This window comes from Dendrobates tinctorius, unplaced genomic scaffold (genome assembly GCF_039654945.1).
Source record: "Dendrobates tinctorius isolate UK_male_01 unplaced genomic scaffold, ASM3965494v1 ptg000189l, whole genome shotgun sequence".
Taxonomy (NCBI): Eukaryota; Metazoa; Chordata; class Amphibia; order Anura; family Dendrobatidae; genus Dendrobates; species Dendrobates tinctorius.
In genome coordinates this window covers 3,131,170-3,150,491 of record NW_027361856.1, presented here as the reverse complement: position 1 = coordinate 3,150,491, position 19,322 = coordinate 3,131,170, and the positions used below count along the sequence as shown (strand labels likewise).

Below are 19,322 nucleotides of genomic sequence, written 5' to 3'. Positions count from 1 at the left end.
ACATCTACCCAGTGCACAGTACTGATACCTCTACCCAGTGCACAGTACTGATACCTCTACACAGTGCACAGTACTGATATCTCTACATAGTGTTCAGTACTGATACCTTTACACAGTGCACAGTACTGATATCTCTGCACAGTACTGATACCTCTACACAGACCAAAGTACTGATACCTCTACACAGTGCACAGTACTTTTATCTCTACACAGTGCACAGTACTGATACCTCTACACAGTGACCAGTACTGATACTTCTACACAAAGAACAGTACTGATACCTCTACACAGTGACCAGTACTGATACTTCTACACAAAGAACAGTACTGATACCTCTACCCAGTGCACAGTACTGATACCTCTACACAGTGCACAGTACTGATATCTCTACATAGTGTTCAGTACTGATACCTTTACACAGTGCACAGTACTGATATCTCTGCACAGTACTGATACCTTTACACAGTGCACAGTACTGATATCTCTGCACAGTACTGATACCTCTACACAGACCAAAGTACTGATACCTCTACACAGTGCACAGTACTTTTATCTCTACACAGTGCACAGTACTGATACCTCTACCCAGTGACCAGTACTGATACTTCTACACAAAGAACAGTACTGATACCTCTACACAGTGCATAATACTGATACCTCTACACAGTGCACAGTACTGATACCTCTACACATAGCACAGTATTGATACCTCTACACAGTGCACAGTACTGTTCCTCTACACAGTGCACAGTACTGATACCTCTACACAGTGCATAGTACTGCTATTTGTACACAGAGCACAGTACCGATACCTCTACACAGTGCACAGTACTGATAACTCTACACAGTGCACAGCACTGTTATCTCTACACAGTGCACAGTACTGATACCTTTACACAGTGAACAGTACTGTAGTACTGTTATCTCTACACAGTGTACAGAACTGACACCTCTACACAGAGTATAGTACTGATACCTCTACACAGTGCACAGTACTGATATTTTTACACAGTGCACAGTACTGCTACCTCTACACATTGCACAATACTAATACCTTTACACAGTGCATGATACTGATACCTCTACACAGTGCACAGTACTGATCCCCCTACACAGTGCACAGTACTGATACCTCTACACATTGCAGAATACTGATACCTTTACACAGTGCACAATACTGATACCTTTACACAGTGCACAATACTGATAACTCTACATAGTGCACAGTACTGATACCTCTACACAGAGAACACCACTGATTCCTGTTTTTTCATGTAAAAATCTATCATTTCAGAACTCCTTACATCTTTAACACTAGGACTACTGGACTCGTGACCCCGCCTAGAACTACTGAAAGGAGTCATTTTGACTCCTTGCTTGTTTTCGTTTATTTTTAGAGTTTCATTTGTGGTTATTTATTAATAATTATAGTTTTTGTAATGTATTATTATTGTGAGATCCAACAGTAATGCTTTTGATTGTTTTTTTTCTGCTTTTCTTATTTTTCTACAGAAAATAACAATAATTATAATAGACGTTTTTCTAACTTTTTTTTTATTCAAGTGCACACATATAAACAACAACTGAAGAACAAAAAGCAGAGAAAATGTAGGTGGAGGAGCATAAAAATGAAAATATGGCGCAGAATTCACCTTCTAAACATTTGGTGTTTCGCATTTTAGGCATTGCCTTTGATTTATGGCAGTACATTGCCCACACAAAGACTTACCACAAGTCTTACAATTGCCGACAGATCTATTTTTCTTGCACTTTTCTTTGATCTGGCAAAATTTTGTTTGAACCATCACTTCTGAGCATGTAGAAACTTGGGACGTGGAACCCTTTTCCCTATCTGTGACATAAGGACCACTCAACTCTCTCACAAGCGTTTGCAAAAATGCCTTGCGTGACATTTTTTGGTGGGTAATCTCCTTGAATATTATCCATGCATTTATACCCGCAAAGTCTAAGGCATTTTCAAATGCATGAACAGGCCATCTCCTTGTGCATGTTCGTGTGGTATATTTTCGTGCCATCTGATCCACTACATCTACTCCATATTTTGTTTCATTGTAAAACTTTACCGTTTCTGGAGTTTTTTTAGCGGAATCAGACGCAACAACAACATCTGGATGGACGGAACTCAAAATGACAACATTTTTGTTGGGCTTTCCTTGATATACTGTAAGTGTAAAATTGTCTTCATTTCTAAACACTTTAGTGTTGTACAATTCCTCTTTCATGGATTTTATTTCTTTAGGCACTTCTCGCCTTATCTTGTTCAGTGTTCCCACGATGGTTGTTCCTTTGCTTTTTAGCTGTTTAGCTAATTTTACTGAAGTAAAATAATTATCGGTTGTAACATTGCGACCTTTTTTCAAAAACGGGTCCAATAACTTCATTACCACATGGTCAGCTAAACGGTCCTCAGCACGGCGTGTGTCATCTTTTGCCTAGATAAGGGAAGCCATTTGCCAGATATTTGCTCTCCTTATCAACAGCTAGCCAATATTTGTGGCCATATTTATCTGGTTTGGAAGGCATGTACTGCGTGAATGGACACCTAGTTTTGCTTGGGAAAAGTTGCTCATCCACCGTTATGTATGGGCCAGGTTTGTAACACGCAATACAATTTTCAATAAACCTGTCCCACACAGTAGAAAATAGAGCAAACTTGTCCGTTTGCAGTCTCTCCGATCGAGTAGATTTCTCATCAAATCTGATAAGATAAGAGCCTAGAGTAAACAAGCTATTTTGTTCAGTATTACACAGTAATACAAGCAGGTAAAACACAAGGAAAATGTGAAAAGTTGACATGTAAATTGAACTACATCTATTTGAACATCAGGGTAAATAGGACAGAGTGAAAAAAATTATGCACAAAACTTTATAGCAACATTTAGTGACAAAAGGACCTCAAAATATAGTAGGGAGTCAAAATGACTCCCTTCAGTAGATCTTGGTAAATTTTGAAAAAAACGTGCAAATTTTTCACCAAAATTATTTATTCTCACAAAATCTTTTTTCACATCATATTTGAGGAAAAGTCACCGAGTTTCAAGCCGGAATTCTGAAAAATGTAGTCACAGAAGAGAAATAAAAAACGAAAGGAGTCAAAATGACTCCATCAGTAGTTCTAGTGTTAATGTTACCCATAATCTGTAACAAATCCATTGAGAGACAAACTGAAATCTTTTTGAGGACAGAATAAAAATTACAAAAGTAAAATAATGTTGTTGTATAAATGTGAGCACTAGTGTTGAGCATTCCGATACCGCAAGTATCGGGTATCGGCCGATACTTGCTGTATCGGAATTCCGATACCGACTTCCGATATTTTTTCAATATCGGAATTCGGCATCGGAATCGGAAGTTCAGTTGATTGACGGCCTGACGTCATCATGATGCGCGGTGTGTGCGCATCATGATGCGCCGTCATTTCGGGCCTTCCGGGGGTCTCTGCCGGCCTGCCGGGGGGCTGTGCCGGCCTGCCGGGGGGCTGTGTGGACTGCCCGGGGTCTCTGCCGGCCTGCCGGGGGGCTGTGCCGGCCTGCCGGGGGGCTGTGCACCCTGTGGGGGTCTGTACCGGCCTGCCGGGGGGCTGTGCCGGCCTGCCGGGGGGCTGTGCTGATGTCCGGGGGTCTGTGCAAGCATCGTCCGATGGGACTACAAGTCCCATCGGGCGATGCCTGCTACCATGACAGTGATTGACACATTAGCCAATGATGGGACAGTAGTAGTCCCATCATCCGGCTAATGTGTTAAATGTTAAAAAAAAAAAAAAAAAAAAAAAAAAATACTACATACATACTACATGCTACATACATACTACATATATACTACATACATACTACATACATACTACATACATACTACATGCATGCTACATACATACTACATATATACTACATACATACTACATACATACTGCATGCTACATACATACTACATACATACTACATACATACTACATGCATGCTACATACATACTACATATATACTACATACATACTACATACATACTGCATGCTACATACATACTACATACATACTACATACATACTACATGCATGCTACATACATACTACATATATACTACATACATACTACATACATACTGCATGCTACATACATACTACATACATACTACATGCATGCTACATACATACTACATATATACTACATACATACTACATACATACTGCATGCTACATACATACTACATACATACTACATACATACTACATGCATGCTACATATATACTACATGCTACATACATACCACATACATACTACATGCATGCTACATATATACTACATGCATGCTACATACATACTACATATATACTACATGCATGCTACATACATACTACATGCTACATGCATGCTACATACATACTACATACATGCTACATATATACTACATACATACTACATATATACTACATGCATGCTACATATATACTACATACATACTACATATATACTACATGCATGCTACATATATACTACATACATACTACATATATACTACATACATGCTACATATATACTACATACATACTACATATATACTACATACATGCTACATACATACTACATACATACTACATATATACTACATGCATGCTACATATATACTACATGCTACATACATACCACATACATACTACATACATGCTACATATATACTACATGCATGCTACATACATACTACATATATACTACATGCATGCTACATACATACTACATGCTACATGCATGCTACATACATACTACATACATACTACATGCTACATACATACCACATATATACTACATACATACAATACATTCATACAATACATACATAGACATACAGTACATATAACATAGAGTAACATACTTACCAATACTTGTCACATTGTTCCCCGAAGCCATTGTCTTTCCGGAATAAATATTAACATAACAAACCACAAAAATACTCACCCACGATCCGAAGCAGTCCACGAGTGTGTCCCACGACGATCTTGGGTAGAGAACTGCAGCATCAGATGATGCTGCCGTTCTCTACGGGCTGCAGGAATCCAATGACGGAAGGTAGGTATCCTTCCGCACTGTATTCCTCCGCCACTTAAAAAAAAAAAAGTCCCTAGTCTCACTTTATGCCATTGCTGTGTGGGAAATTCCCACACAGCAATGGCATAAAGTGAGACTAGGGACTTTTTTTTTTTTTAAGTGGCGGAGGAATACAGTGCGGAAGGATACTACCTTCCGTCATTGGATTCCTGCAGCCCGTAGAGAACGGCAGCATCAGCTGATGCTGCAGTTCTCTACCCAAGATCGTCGTGGGACACACTCGTGGACTGCTTCGGATCGTGGGTGAGTATTTTTGTGGTTTGTTATGTTAATATTTATTCCGTAGACGACAATGGCTTCGGGGAACAATGTGACAAGTATTGGTAAGTATGTTACTCTATGTTATATGTACTGTATGTCTATGTATGTATTGTATGAATGTATTGTATGTATGTAGTATATATGTGGTATGTATGTAGCATGTAGTATGTATGTAGCATGCATGTAGCATGTAGTATGTATGTAGCATGCATGTAGTATATATGTAGTATGTATGTAGCATGCATGTAGTATATATGTAGTATGTATGTAGTATATATGTAGCATGTATGTAGTATATATGTAGCATGCATGTAGCATGTAGTATGTATGTAGCATGCATGTAGTATATATGTAGTATGTATGTAGCATGCATGTAGTATATATGTAGCATGCATGTAGTATATATGTAGTATGTATGTAGTATATATGTAGCATGTATGTAGTATGTATGTAGCATGCATGTAGCATGTAGTATGTATGTAGCATGCATGTAGTATATATGTAGTATGTATGTAGCATGCATGTAGTATATATGTAGTATGTATGTAGCATGCATGTAGTATATATGTAGTATGTATGTAGCATGCATGTAGTATATATGTAGTATGTATCATGTAGTATGTATGTAGCATGCATGTAGTATATATGTAGCATGCATGTAGTATATATGTAGTATGTATGTTGCATGTAGTATGAATGTAGCATGTATGTAGTATGTAGTATGAATGTAGCATGTATGTAGTATGTAGTATGAATGTAGCATGTAATTTTTTTTTTTTTTTTTTTTTACATTTAACACATTAGCCGGATGATGGGACTACTACTGTCCCATCATTGGCTAATGTGTCAATCACTGTCATGGTAGCAGGCATCGCCAGATGGGACTTGTAGTCCCATCGGACGATGCCTGCACAGACCCCCGGAGCCTGCACAGACCACCGGCAGGCCGGCACAGCCCCCCGGCAGGCCGGCACAGCCCCCCGGCAGGCCGGCACAGCCCCCCGGCAGGCCGGCACAGCCCCCCGGAGCCTGCACAGACCACCGGCAGGCCGGCACAGACCACCGGAGCCTGCACAGACCCCCTGGCAGGCCGGCACAGCCCCCCGGCAGGCCGGCACAGCCCCCCGGCAGGCCGGCACAGCCCCCCGGAGCCTGCACAGACCACCGGCAGGCCGGCACAGACCACCGGAGCCTGCACAGACCCCCTGGCAGGCCGGCACAGCCCCCCGAAAGGCCCGTACAGACCCCAGAGAGGCTGTACAAGGGCAGGAAAGGGTTTTTCTTATTCCGATACCGGAAGTCCCATAGACTTGAATGGGACTTCCGGTATCGGAATCGGCGATACCGATACTTTTTTTAAAGATCGGCCGATACCATCCGATACGATACTTTGAAGTATCGGATGGTATCGCTCAACTCTAGTGAGCACCCTTTTATAATTGATGGTGTGGTTATGCTTAGCATCAGCCGATCATGTTTCCCCTCATGCTACATAGCAGTCTGTCATTTACAGCGATTCTGATTGACCACAGAGAAAGTTTCACCTTTCTATCAGGATTATCCTGACATTATTTTTTTGCATTTAATAGCTAAATGGTCTGTAAACAGCTGACAACACAGAAAAGGGATCTCATTGGTACAAGTTATCAGTTAGAAGGAAGTATATACACATTTCCAATGCATTAGTTATACTATGGAGCACTGTGAAGACCTTCAACAATTGGTGACAAGAAGGATGTTGGTTCTGCAGGCTGCCAAGAGGCTGACAGCAACATTAAAGGACCTGCAGACAATTCTGGCAAGTACTGGTTGTGTACTGTATGTGACAACAATCTCTCATATTCTTCATATATCCAGCCAATAGACTAAGTTGATATGATGGAAGCATTTTCTTATAAATAAGAACATCTAAGCCTGGATATGATTTACCAAAAGAATGTGGGAAAACGTGCTATGTAGTGATGAGCGAGCATACTCGGTAATGCTCACTACTCGCCCGAAAATCGCTGTACTCGGCAAGTGCCGAGCATTTCCGGGTTTGCTCGGCAGAAGTTTGAGTCCTCGCCCTGCATTTTTGGTGCTCTTTAGAGCACCAATCAACATGCAGGGATTTTCTGCCACGCACTGTAATGCCACAGCCATCTTGGTTGTGGCATTAAAGTGATTTGCTGGCCGCACAGCGTCATCAGGTCTATATGAGACCTGCCGCCGCCCTGCTCGTCACAATCCGCTCCGGAATCAGACTGTGTAGGGAGAGCTGCTGCCGAGATAGGGTCAGATTTGGGGGTTTATAAGTTAGTGTGGGTATACCATAATATACTGCACAAATCCAGCTTAATCAACAGTCCTTCTAAGGACTAATTACAGGGTATATAGAGTAGATAGCAGTGCTAGGTAGGCAGGGAGTGTCTTTGGGTATTTAGATATCAGTAGCAGGCAGGCATTGTGTGTGGCATACTTCACTGCATACATCAAGAGGGTCCATTCCATTGCTGTCTGCTGCTGCTGCCTATTACATATATTGACCATATATACATAGCCCCAGGTATCAGTGGGCAGGAATATTGTTTTTTTGCATCTTAACCCTGATTATTTTATTCCAAAGCAATGCAGAGCCCCTATTTTTTCTCCATTTGCATGTTGACCCTGCAGAATACAGCCATATCCTTTTCATGGTACAGCGTAAAAATCTAGCTATTATAAATGGGTTTCCCCATCCCAGCCATCACATCTGAGTACGCAGAAAATTCTGCCATTTTTGTGATACTGTAAAAAATTTTTGCAGTGTAGTGTCTTATATAATTTCTTGACACCATTTTGCTGCCAACAAATATTTACCTGTCAAAAAAATATTTAGCTACAGGGCAGATACTTTATACTGGGTTTTGTCCGCCACACGGATCGCATATCATTGCGCTCAAAATTGTGCCATTTCAGACCTCCATGGAATTTTTTTGTTGTGTCATAGACTACTTATTGACACAATTTAGCTGGGCAAAAAGAAATAAAAAATACCGGCCAGATATTTGAAAGTGGGCTATCTCCATCAGACGCCTCATCTATCTGTGGGCTAGAGATTGTGGCATTTGAGACCTCCATTTAACTGTTTTTACTGTCTTGACCCTAGTTCTATACACTATTTTGTGGTAAAAAACAAAAAATACAGGCCACATATTGAACAGTGTAGTACCTCCCTAAGACGCTTCATCTATCTGTGGGCCACAAATTGTGGCATTTCAGGCCTCCATTCAACTGTTTTTGCTGTGTTTTACCCTAGTTATTGACACCAGTTTGCTAAAGAAATTTTTTTTAGCTACAGTCCAGATATTTTAAACTGTAGTTTTCCGCACACGGATCACATATAAGTTCACGCCCAATTCAGCCATTTGTAGTGAATGTGGAAAATATTGTAGTCCATTTAAAGGACAGGGAAGTGGACGTGATGGTGATGGTGCATGAAGAGGCCGAGGTCGTGGGCAAGCCAAAATTGTGCCACAACAAACACTCACATGTTCTCGCCCGACCTTGCTGTCCGAATTACTAGGGGACCACAGAACACCACTATTGAACCCAGAGCAGTGTCAAAAGGTTGTTGGTTGGATAGCAGTTAATGTTTCCAGTCATTTTGCCGCCACCACCACCAGCACCATGTCTTCCATACGGTCAAGTCTGAGCAGCCGTGAGTCTGGACCGCATATTCCTCACCGTGATCCTCCTTCCTCCCGCCATGCTGAGTGCCCGGAGACAACTGATCCCACACTTGGACACTCCAAAGAGCTATTCACTTTTACATTTATAGATTCGGGCCTCTAGCCCGGTCCACTTGAAGTGGGGCAAGATGAGATCGCATGTAGCGATGCCCAAATATTTGAGCAGCCATGGTCACATGAAGACGATGGTGGGAACGTGTCACAAGACCTAGGCGAAGATAAGACTGTCATGGTTTACTGGGTTCTTGGATTAGGTAGTTGCATGGTTATCTCTGTGTCATGGTTTACTGGGTTCTTGTATTAGGTAGTTGCAAGGTTAACTCTGATGGCCTCTTTCTGGGTCCTGAGAGTCTTTTTATAGCCTCACTGTGAGACCATTCTTTGTCGTTTATACTCTGACCCTTGGCTGAGTGTGTCTGACCCTGCTGTGCTTTTTGCCTGTGCTATTGTCTGTTTGTCTGGTTTTAATCTGGTTCCGTCCCCGTTGTGATTCCTGCCTGCTGTGCTTGCATCGTTTATTTCCCGTCCTGGTTAACTGATCTCTTGCTACGTTCTGACTATCCTTCTGACTGCTCCTGTATACTACGCCGCTCTCTCTGTGTTTGGACCTTGGCTTGTGTGACTACGTCATCTCTGCTTCCCCTTTAACATCCCTGGGACCTCCGTTCCTTCCTCCAAGTGCCCCCCGGAGCCACAGCAACCCCTCGCTGTCAACTCTTACAGCGGTGCTAGGCTCCGCCCACCTCCTCTGACTCTTTGTCACATGACCGCAGGTCCTGTCTGCCTTCTCCTGTGAGCAACTAGCTGCCTCAGCACTGCTAGTACCGCTCACGTTTGCTGCTCCCCGAAGTCACAGGCTTACCCCCGGCACCAGACGTCCAGGTCAGCCTCCTGCACTGCCGCTAGTGAGTTCCCGTCGAGCAGCGGGTCCTGACAGAGACACAATTGACAGAAAGTCAGGAGGAGGAGCAGGGTGCAGAAGTGGAATACGAGGTGGTGGATGATATAGTAACTGACCCATCCTGGCAGGAGAACATGCAGAGCGAGGACAGCAGCATACAGGGGGAGGGATGTGTAGCACCCCAATAGGCAGTAAAAAGCAGTGTGGTGGGCACAGACAGAAGGCGGGCAAACATTCCTCGTAACACCAACACGACAGAAGTTGGCAGTACAACTGTTAGGTCTTCCCTAGTCTGGTTGTTTTTTAAAGACTCTCCCGATACCCCCAAACAGGCCATTTGCACCACCTGCCATGCCCGTGTAGGAAGAAGGACTGTGCCGCAGGTGCCTGTTCTGTGCCGGTTCCGGAACTGTCAGGGCTGTCTCCTCTGTTGTCCAGGGAAAAGCTTAAGGGACCAGACCAATCCTTGCATACGGAAGCAGGGGGCGTGATTAAGGGGGAACAGCTTCAGCACGCGTGGAAACAGGCAGATTTGGCAGGAACAGACAGTGCGCAGCAGGGACCATTGAGTGCTCCGGCCGTGGAGCATCCGTACAGCGCAGGCCCACACTCGAGCACCATCGCCCCTGTCATGAATGGGTCACCGAGGAGGAGAGCGCAATAGGCTATGCCACCAGAACACCAGAGAGGTTGGTCGCTCAGCGGATTGCAGACCCCTGATCTTAACAACACAACTAGCAGTAGCCGTGGAGCGTTCCTACGTTGCCCTAGACGCCTTGTCACAGCCGGAGGACTAACTAAGCCTAAAGACAGAAAGGTGAAATCTAATCTGCCCCGGAGCAGATCCCAAAGGGAATAGACAGCCTCCAAATATATATTGTCGGTGAGACACAGACAGAAAATACACTGAGCAAATGATGGGACCAACACTGACTAGGTAAGACAGGACAGAAAAGGCACTGTCTGCAATCACGCAAAAACTCTAACAATTCCAACATGACTGATGTACAAAAATACTCAGGTTTGCACAAACCTCGCCCCCACTATATCAGCACTCAGGTGTGAACTGGCGGCTAGCATCAGGCTAATACAGCAGGGGACTGAGCAAACAAACACAAGATACAAAAATACAGGGCAGGAGCCAGCAGCCTCTGGGGGAGCAAGCTAACCCCTGAGAGCAAGGAAAAATCAGATGCAAACGGTTTAGCAAATGACACTTAGCTGAAAAATGCAGGATCAGGCAGGAGACAGAAATCCTCAATAAGGCTGGTTTCACACTAGCGTTTGTTTGCGCTGCGTTTTTGCGCATACATGCGCATGCGTCCTTTTCCCCTATCTTTAACATGGGTGCGCATGGTCTAGCGTTTGCACGCGTTCGTACGCGTTTTACGTGCGCATGCATTTTTTTGTAGTGTGCGCCCAAGCGCGCCGGACGCTACCTGTTGCATTTTTGGTCCGTCCAACCTGTCTCAAAAAAATGCATGCGCATTGCACGGAATGCGCAAAAAAACACATTACAGTCTATGGGAACGCAGATGTGCTCATGGATATGCGCACGTCTGCGTTTAAAAACGCATGCGTTTTAAGAGTAAAAATGGCTAAAAAATGGTTAAAACACATGCGCAAAAAAGCAGCAAACGCATACAAAACGCATGATGCGTTTTTTGTATGCGTTTGCACTGCGCAAAAACGCAGCGCAAAAAAACGCTAGTGTGAAACTAGCCTAAGCAAAGAAAGGAGTATCACCGGCAGCACTGAGAGAAGTCTGCTTGCTTATGTAGTCCCAGTCAATACCCCCACTCCTCCAATTTTCTTCTGCAGCTGTTGGGTTAACATCATGTTGACCAGCTCCACTACCAGCAGTATCCATCAGAGGGAGCCTTGCCGCAAAAGTCGGATTAAGAGAGTTCACAACAGCCGCCACTGGCAGAGACTGTGAGGAGAAACGTGCAGTGTGCCTGTTGGTCGCCATGAAACGAGGTGCCAGATGATCTGGGCCTGTGAGTACTGTGCGCGTGCCACCTAAGAGAGATTGGGTGCAGGACCGTCATTTGCACCTTGATTCCTCAGTGTTTATCCGCCGGACCACGGTGGATGCAGATAGTGTGGTGACTTGCACCCTTCCAGCTACATCAGTATATGGACTAGGGGCAGTGGGAGGTACTGGAGACCAACCGCTGTTGCCAGAAGACGGATCCGCGTCATCTTTAGGACCACCCACCGGACAAGTGCCACGCCAGCCATTGTGGACATCATCTCTTGCTCCGTGATTCTTCCCATCCTGGGGAATATTATTTTGTATTGTACATCCCATCCTGGGGAATGTCTGACAGGATAAGTGACCCAACAAGCACTGTGATACCCTTTCTGCAGTTCTTTAACTCTGCATACCTTTTATACTTTGTACTGCTTACGCCCCTGTTAACTATTTACCTCGCTGCGTGGAGTATTCCCTGTTCAAGTAACGTTATTAACCCTTGCTCTGCCTTCTGTCTGTCACTAAATCCCGCAACCTACTCACACCTGCATCAGCAGGGGTAGCAAAACTACCAGCCTGACCACCACCAGCATGATCAGGCACATGGCAGCAAAGCACCCGACTTTGTGGGCCGCACCCCAGGGTCCAGGAATGTTGTCTGCGACTGACACCACTGCTTCTTCCACTGTTGAGCGTGGAAGCCTGTCCATGGTGCCTGCGAAGATGCCTCCTTCCCTGCACCTGTTGAACACACTCAACTACCACCATCATCAAGCATGTCCATGATCTTGTCCCAGCACAGCCTTCAGTTGTCCATACCCCAGTCATTGGAAAACAAACGGAAATACGCAACCAATGCCCCACAGGCCACAGTACTAAAGTCACACATTTCTCGTCTGCTTGCGCTCAAAATGTTGCCTTTTAGGCTCATGGAGACGGAAGCTTTCCACAACCTGATGGCAGTGGCCATCCCAAGGACCCTGTCCCCAGCCGCCTCTATTTCTCCTGGTGTGAGGTTCCGGTATAACAGGCCAGACTAACCCCACGCCCAGGATATACCCGGGGTTAAAGTGGCCTTGGCCAGAATATACCCCAGCTGATGTAGATCAGGCAGTACATGGGGCCCCAGGCAGCACACGGGGGCAGAGACAGCGAAAGGGTCCTAGGCAGCACACGGGGGCCCCAGGTAGCGCACAGGGCCCCAGGCAGCACACAGGGGCAGAGATAGCAAACGAGTCTCCAGGCAGCACACGGGGGCCCCAGGCAGCACACAGGGGCCTCTGGCAGCACACAGGGGCCCCAGACAGCATACAGGGGCCCCTGGCAGTGAACAGGCGATTCAGGCAGCGCACAGGGGGCAGAGGCAGCGCACAAGGGGGGAACTGTCTCTGCCCACCTGTGCGCTATTTCTGCCCCCCTGTGTGATGTCTTGGGCCCGGTGCGCTGCCTGGGAACCCGTTCGCAGTCTCTGCTCTTGTGTGCTGCCTGGGGCCCCGTGTGCTGCTTGGGGCCCCGTGTGTTGCCTGGGACCCCCGTGTGCTGCCTGGGACCCTGTGTGCTTCCAGTGGCCTCTGTGCTCTGCCTCAGGCCCCGTGTGCTGCTGGGGACCCTGTGCGCTTCCTGGGGCCCCCCGTGTGCTGCTTGGTGCCCCTGTGCTCTGCCTGGGGTCCAGTGTTCTGCTTGGGGCTCCTGTGTGCTGCCTGGGGCCCTGTGTGCTGCCTGTGACCCCTGTGCTGCGCCTGGGGCCCTGTGTGCTGCCAGGGGCCCTGGACACTGCCTGGGGCCCCGTGTGCTGCCTGTGGTCCCTGTGCTGACTGGGACCCCTTTCGTCGTCTCTGCCCCCCGTGTGCTGGCTGTGGCCCATGTGCTCTGTCTGAGACCCCGTGTTCTGCCTGGCACCCCTGTGCATTGCCTGGGGCCCCCCGTGTGCTTCCTGTAGCCCCTGTGCTGTGCCTGGGGCCCCGTGTGCTGCCTAGGACCCCATTCGCTGTCTCTTCTCCGTTTGCTGCCTGGGGCCCCGTGTACTGCCTGATCTAAAGCAGCTGGGGTATATTCTGAACCAGAGGGGTATAATCTGGCCTAGGCTAATTTATACTCCAGGGTATAGTTTGGCCTAGACCAGAATATAACCGAGGTATATTCTGGCCCAGAGGAGTGTAAACTGGCCTAGGCCAATTTATACGCTGGGGTATAGTTTGACCTAAGCCAGAATATACCCGGGATATAATCTGGCCTAGGCCACTTTAACCCTGGATTTATTCTGGGCGGGGGGTTAATCTGGCCTGTTACTCCAGCATAACACAAGCACGTGTCCCTCAATGTTACCCGTGCCCTCAACAATGCTGTTACTAGTCCACCTAACCACAGACACATGGACAAGTGCTTGTGGGCAGGGATGGTACATCTCGCTGACGGCACACTGGGTTAACATAGTGGAAGCTGGGAACCAGTTGGACCTTGGGACGGAACACATCCTCCCAACAGCAAGGATTGTGGGCCCTACGTCAATCAGGGTTGCCCCCACAGTCTACAGCTCCTGCACGTCCTCCTCTTCCTCCTCCTCCTTCTCCTCTTCAGCCTCAATCTCTGAAATGAGCACATCAGTCACAAGCTGGAAGCGCTGCAGCACTGCCTCAGCCAAGCGGCAACAGGCCATGCTGAAGCTAATATGCTTAGGTGACAAACCGCACAATGCCAAGAGTTGTGGACATCTCTGAAAGAGCAGGCAGATCTGTAGCTGACACTGCTGAACCTACAGCCAGGCATGGTCATGTGTGTCAATGGTTGGAACCTGGTGGCAGCTCTGAGGTGAGGAGAGCTCACACACATACTATGCCTGGCCCATGTGCTTAACCTCTTGTTTCAGCTGTTTCTCAAAACCTACCCGAAGCTGCCGGATCTGCTTGTCAAAGTACACCACCTGTGTGCCCATTTTAGAAAGTCAGTTACAGCTTCGGCCGCCCTTGCCGTGCTTCAGCAGCGTTTGCAGCTTCCAGCTCACTGACTGGTGTGTGATGTCCCCATGCGTTGGAACTCTACACTGCATATGTTGGAAAGGATTTGTGAGCAGAAGAGGACAGTTGTTGACTACCAGCATCAACAAGGCCGTCGATATTCAGTTCAGACTCCACACATAAGACCTCAGGAGAGGACATGGATGTCAGACATATGTACCATCCTACAAAACTTTGAGTCCTCCACCAAGATGTTGAGCGGCGATGAAGCCATAATTAGCTTCACCTTCCTGCTTCTCTGCATTCTGAAAAGCTCTCTGTTCACAATGAAAGAGGATGCATTGCAGGCTTAGCACGATGAGATGGAGCAAATAACCATATAGGGTGATTACATACAGCCAGCCTCATGTCATCCCAACGTGGATTGGTTGACAGTGAGGAAGAGGAGATGGAAGAAGAACAGGAGCTACGTTCATGCTCTATAGACGGTACTACAAGCACAACTGTCATACCGTCTGTTCAGCATGGATGGCCTGAGGACAGGGAGGAGGAGGACAGCATGGTCAGTTGTCCTTTTGGTGAGGACATGGAAGTCTTGCCTGTTAGCAGTCTGGCACGCATGGCAGACTTTATGTTGTGCTGTCTTTCCCGTGATTCTCACAATATGAAAATTTTTGGTGACACTCATTACTGGTTGGGGACACTACCAGAGGGCCATTTTTGTGGAATTATTAAAAAACTTCCCATCTGAAAACACTGGCGGCAGAGGTCACAGTTCGTTGGACAACCAAGGAGTACAGGCGAGAGAGACACAACTCCAATCCAGGAGAAGCAGAGGAACACTGGCAAAGTTCTGGGAGAGTTTTCTCAGACCCTCCCATCGTCCTGTCCCAGAGGGGTGGGGTACTCTCACAAGGAGTGCAAAGTTTGGGAAGATGCTGAAGGAGTACCTTGCTGACTGTAACAACGTCCTCTGTGATTCCTCTTTGCCTTTTAATTATTGGGTATCCATGTTGGACAAGTGGCATGAACTGGCTCTCTACACCTTGGAGGTCCTGGCCTGCCCTGCCGCTAGCGTTTTGTCAGAGCGAGTTTTTAGTGCTGCTGGTGGAATTATAACTGATAAGCGCATCTGCCTGTCAACTGAAAATGCTAACAGGCTGACTCTTATAAAAATGAACAAGGGCTGGATTGGGCCTGACTTCTCTACACCACCGAATGATAACAGCAAAACATAAGTTCCAATACAGTGTCTGTGTTTGGGAGGTGTATTTCAATGCACCTCTTCACACCCACACATGGGTATAAGCTTCCTGATTTTGGCTATTTGGTATTATCTTCCTCCTTCTCCCCATCCTCATCACCCACCACCAGTAGATCACCATGGTGATCATGGTCAGTGAGCAACTGCCAAAAGTTTGTTTTTGATGCCCTTTAAAAAAATGTTTACACAGTATGTTGATGTGTACCCCCCAGAAGGAAAAGGTTTTTCAGCCCATACACTTAGTGTATGGGCATTACAAGTATAGGAGGCCTGCTCATTTAAACTGGGAAAAAAAATTTCGGAGGCCATTCTCCACATTTCTTCCTTGGGGGATTGGAGTGCGAGAAAAATTTTGGGCAGGCCTTGTATTCACTTCATGGGCAATCTTTAGGTGACTTAAAAATATCAGAATAATGGGAACTTTGGTGCAGGGCAGGCCTTGCATTCAATGCTTAAGCAAACAGTATGGGAGTACCAAATGAATACTTTGAACTTTGGTTGCATGTGGTCATCCATGACATCTGCTTAATGAGTTGTTGGGGTGCATCCAAATTTTGGACAGCCCTGCCACTCACTGGTTATGCAATAACAGCATAAGGGACCCACTGTTTAATAATGGGAACAACAATGCATAGCCGGCTTATGGCTCTCTAAGAAAAGTGAGGGCGGACTGCTGGCCCTATAAAAATAGACTTTGTGACTTTCAGAGTCCCTCCTTCATAAATGAAACAGGATGCGTCTGATGATGTGTCACACACCACATGGCCAAATAAGGTTGTGAAATGTTAAAATGACATTTCGCATTGAATGCATTTGTCTTGGTTGAAAGCAATGGTAAAGTTGAAAAACGCATCAAAAACGCTACGTAAACATAGCCTAAGTGGTGGAGGAACATTTTTGTTTTGGGTTATTTATTTTGCCTTACAAACAAATCATTATCCTGGAAAGGATATTCCTTAACATATTTCCCAGGAAAATCCATTTTGGTTTCGTTTTTGTATGTTTTTTTGTGCGCCTGTAAAAGTGGCGTAAGACTCTGACAACATTGTTCACAGCTGTGACTTGGGAGTCAGAAATACTTCCAGGGGTCTTCCCCATGATGTTCCCATGTCATTTGAGCACTGTTTTCCTCAATTTTAGATGTTTTTAGACCCTAAAAGGGACCCCCGGGGCGGGGGGGTCGCTGCAAAAAATGCTCAGTTTTCCCATAGACTTACACTGGGCTCGTTGCTCAGGTCGAGCACCCGAGCATTTTTGTGCTCAGTCATCTCTAGTGCTATGGCCTGATGAGATGAGGTAGAACTTTTTAGTTATAATGCTAAAGGTACATAAAGGTATGTTTGGTGCAAAGCCAACACTCAGCATCACCAAAATAACACTATAACCACGGTTAAATATGCTATTGGCAGCATTGTGCTTTTGGGCTTTTATTCAACAACTAGAATAGGGGATTTAGTCAAAGGGGACAGAATTATGAATAGTTCCTAATTTCAGATAATTTTGAAACAAGCCCTTTCGGTCTCTGCTCAAAAGCTGAAGATGAGGAGAAATTTCCCCTTTCAGCAGACAATAGGTGACCTCCAAGTCACCAAAGGAACGGCTTCACCAGAAGAAGATGGAAGTTATAGAACGACCAAATCCAAACCCAAGCCTGAACCCAAGGTAAAATCTGTGGTAACCTGAAGAGGGCGCTGTACACAGGAGATGGTCCCCCAATCTGACAGATGTGGACTTGCTGCAAGGAGGAGAAAAGACTGCAAATTCTAGATGAGTCGCGCTGTGAGACCCCGACCTAAAACACTTGAACGTTGCCAGAAATTCACAGGGAGCCTCACCAAAGTATTAGTGGAACATGTGAACATTTATTCAACCACATTATGTTACTACTTTGAAATCTTTTCTGGTGGAAAAAGAAACATTTTTTTTCAATATATTTGTACAGCAGAAAAAGCTCTAAAGTGAGTCTTCATGGTTAGATCCATTGCATGTGTGTATAGATATATCTAAATATATAAAAAAGAAAATGTATGTATGTGTGTGTGTATCACCAACCAATCACGAAGCATCTTTCATTTCACGAGAACTGTTTAAAAGAAGCTGAGCTGTGTTTGCTTGCTATGAGCAACAGTTTTCTCACTCCATGACACCTCAGCAGACACTGCCATGGTGGGAGAGATCTAATATCCCCGGGAACATAAGCTCCCAGCCATTGTCTGCTCCTAGAAAGGAGCAGAGAGCACATGACAGAAATGAATCCCCCCTCCCTGCACATATCCCCATCACTCATCCTCCATCCCGTAGGCACATCTTCCCTCTTAAATGGATATCCGGTATGGAAGTTAGGATGTGGGATATTAGGTGTAGTAGTCCGATAGCTCTGGCTGACGGGATGATGTGGGATATTAGGGGCAGTAGTCCGGAGGCTCTGACTGATGGGATGATGTGGGATATTAGGTGTAGTAGTCCGATAGCTCTGGCTGACGAGATGATGTGGGATATTAGGGGTAGTAGTCCGGTGGCTCTGGCTGACGGGATGATGTGGGATATTAGGGGTAGTAGTCTGGTGGCCCTGGTTGACGGGATGATGTTGAATATTAGGGGTAGTAGTCCGGTGGCTCTGGCTGACGGGATGATGTGGGATATTAGTGGTAGTAGTCCGGTGGCTCTGGCTAACGGGATGATGTGGGATATTAGGGGTAGTAGTCCTGTGGCTCTGATGGGATGATGTGGGATATTAAGGGTAGAAGTCCGGTGGCTCTGGCTGACGGGATGATGTGGGATATTAGGGGTAGTAGTCTGGTGGCCCTGGTTGACGGGATGATGTTGAATATTAGGGGTAGTAGTCCGGTGGCTGTGGCTAACGGGATGATGTGGGATATTAGGGGTAGTAGTCCTGTAGCTCTGATGGGATGATGTGGGATATTAAGGTTAGAAGTCCGGTGGCTCTGGCTGAAGGGATGATGTTGGATATTAGGGGTAGTAGTCCGGTGGCTCTGATGGGATGAAGTGGGATATTAGTGGTAGTAGTCCGGTGGCTCTGACGGGATGATGTGGAATATTAGGGGTAGTAGTCCCATGGCTCTGGCTGACGGGATGATGTGGGATATTTGGGGTAGTAGTCCGGCGGCTGTGACGG

General features: G+C 45.9%; 1 protein-coding gene across 1 annotated transcript in view; it reads right to left on the bottom strand.

Moving 5' to 3' along the window:
* Positions 1-19,322, bottom strand: part of LOC141055625 (V-type proton ATPase catalytic subunit A-like) — a 210,287-nt gene that overhangs the window by 140,285 nt on the left and 50,680 nt on the right. The window lies entirely within an intron of this gene.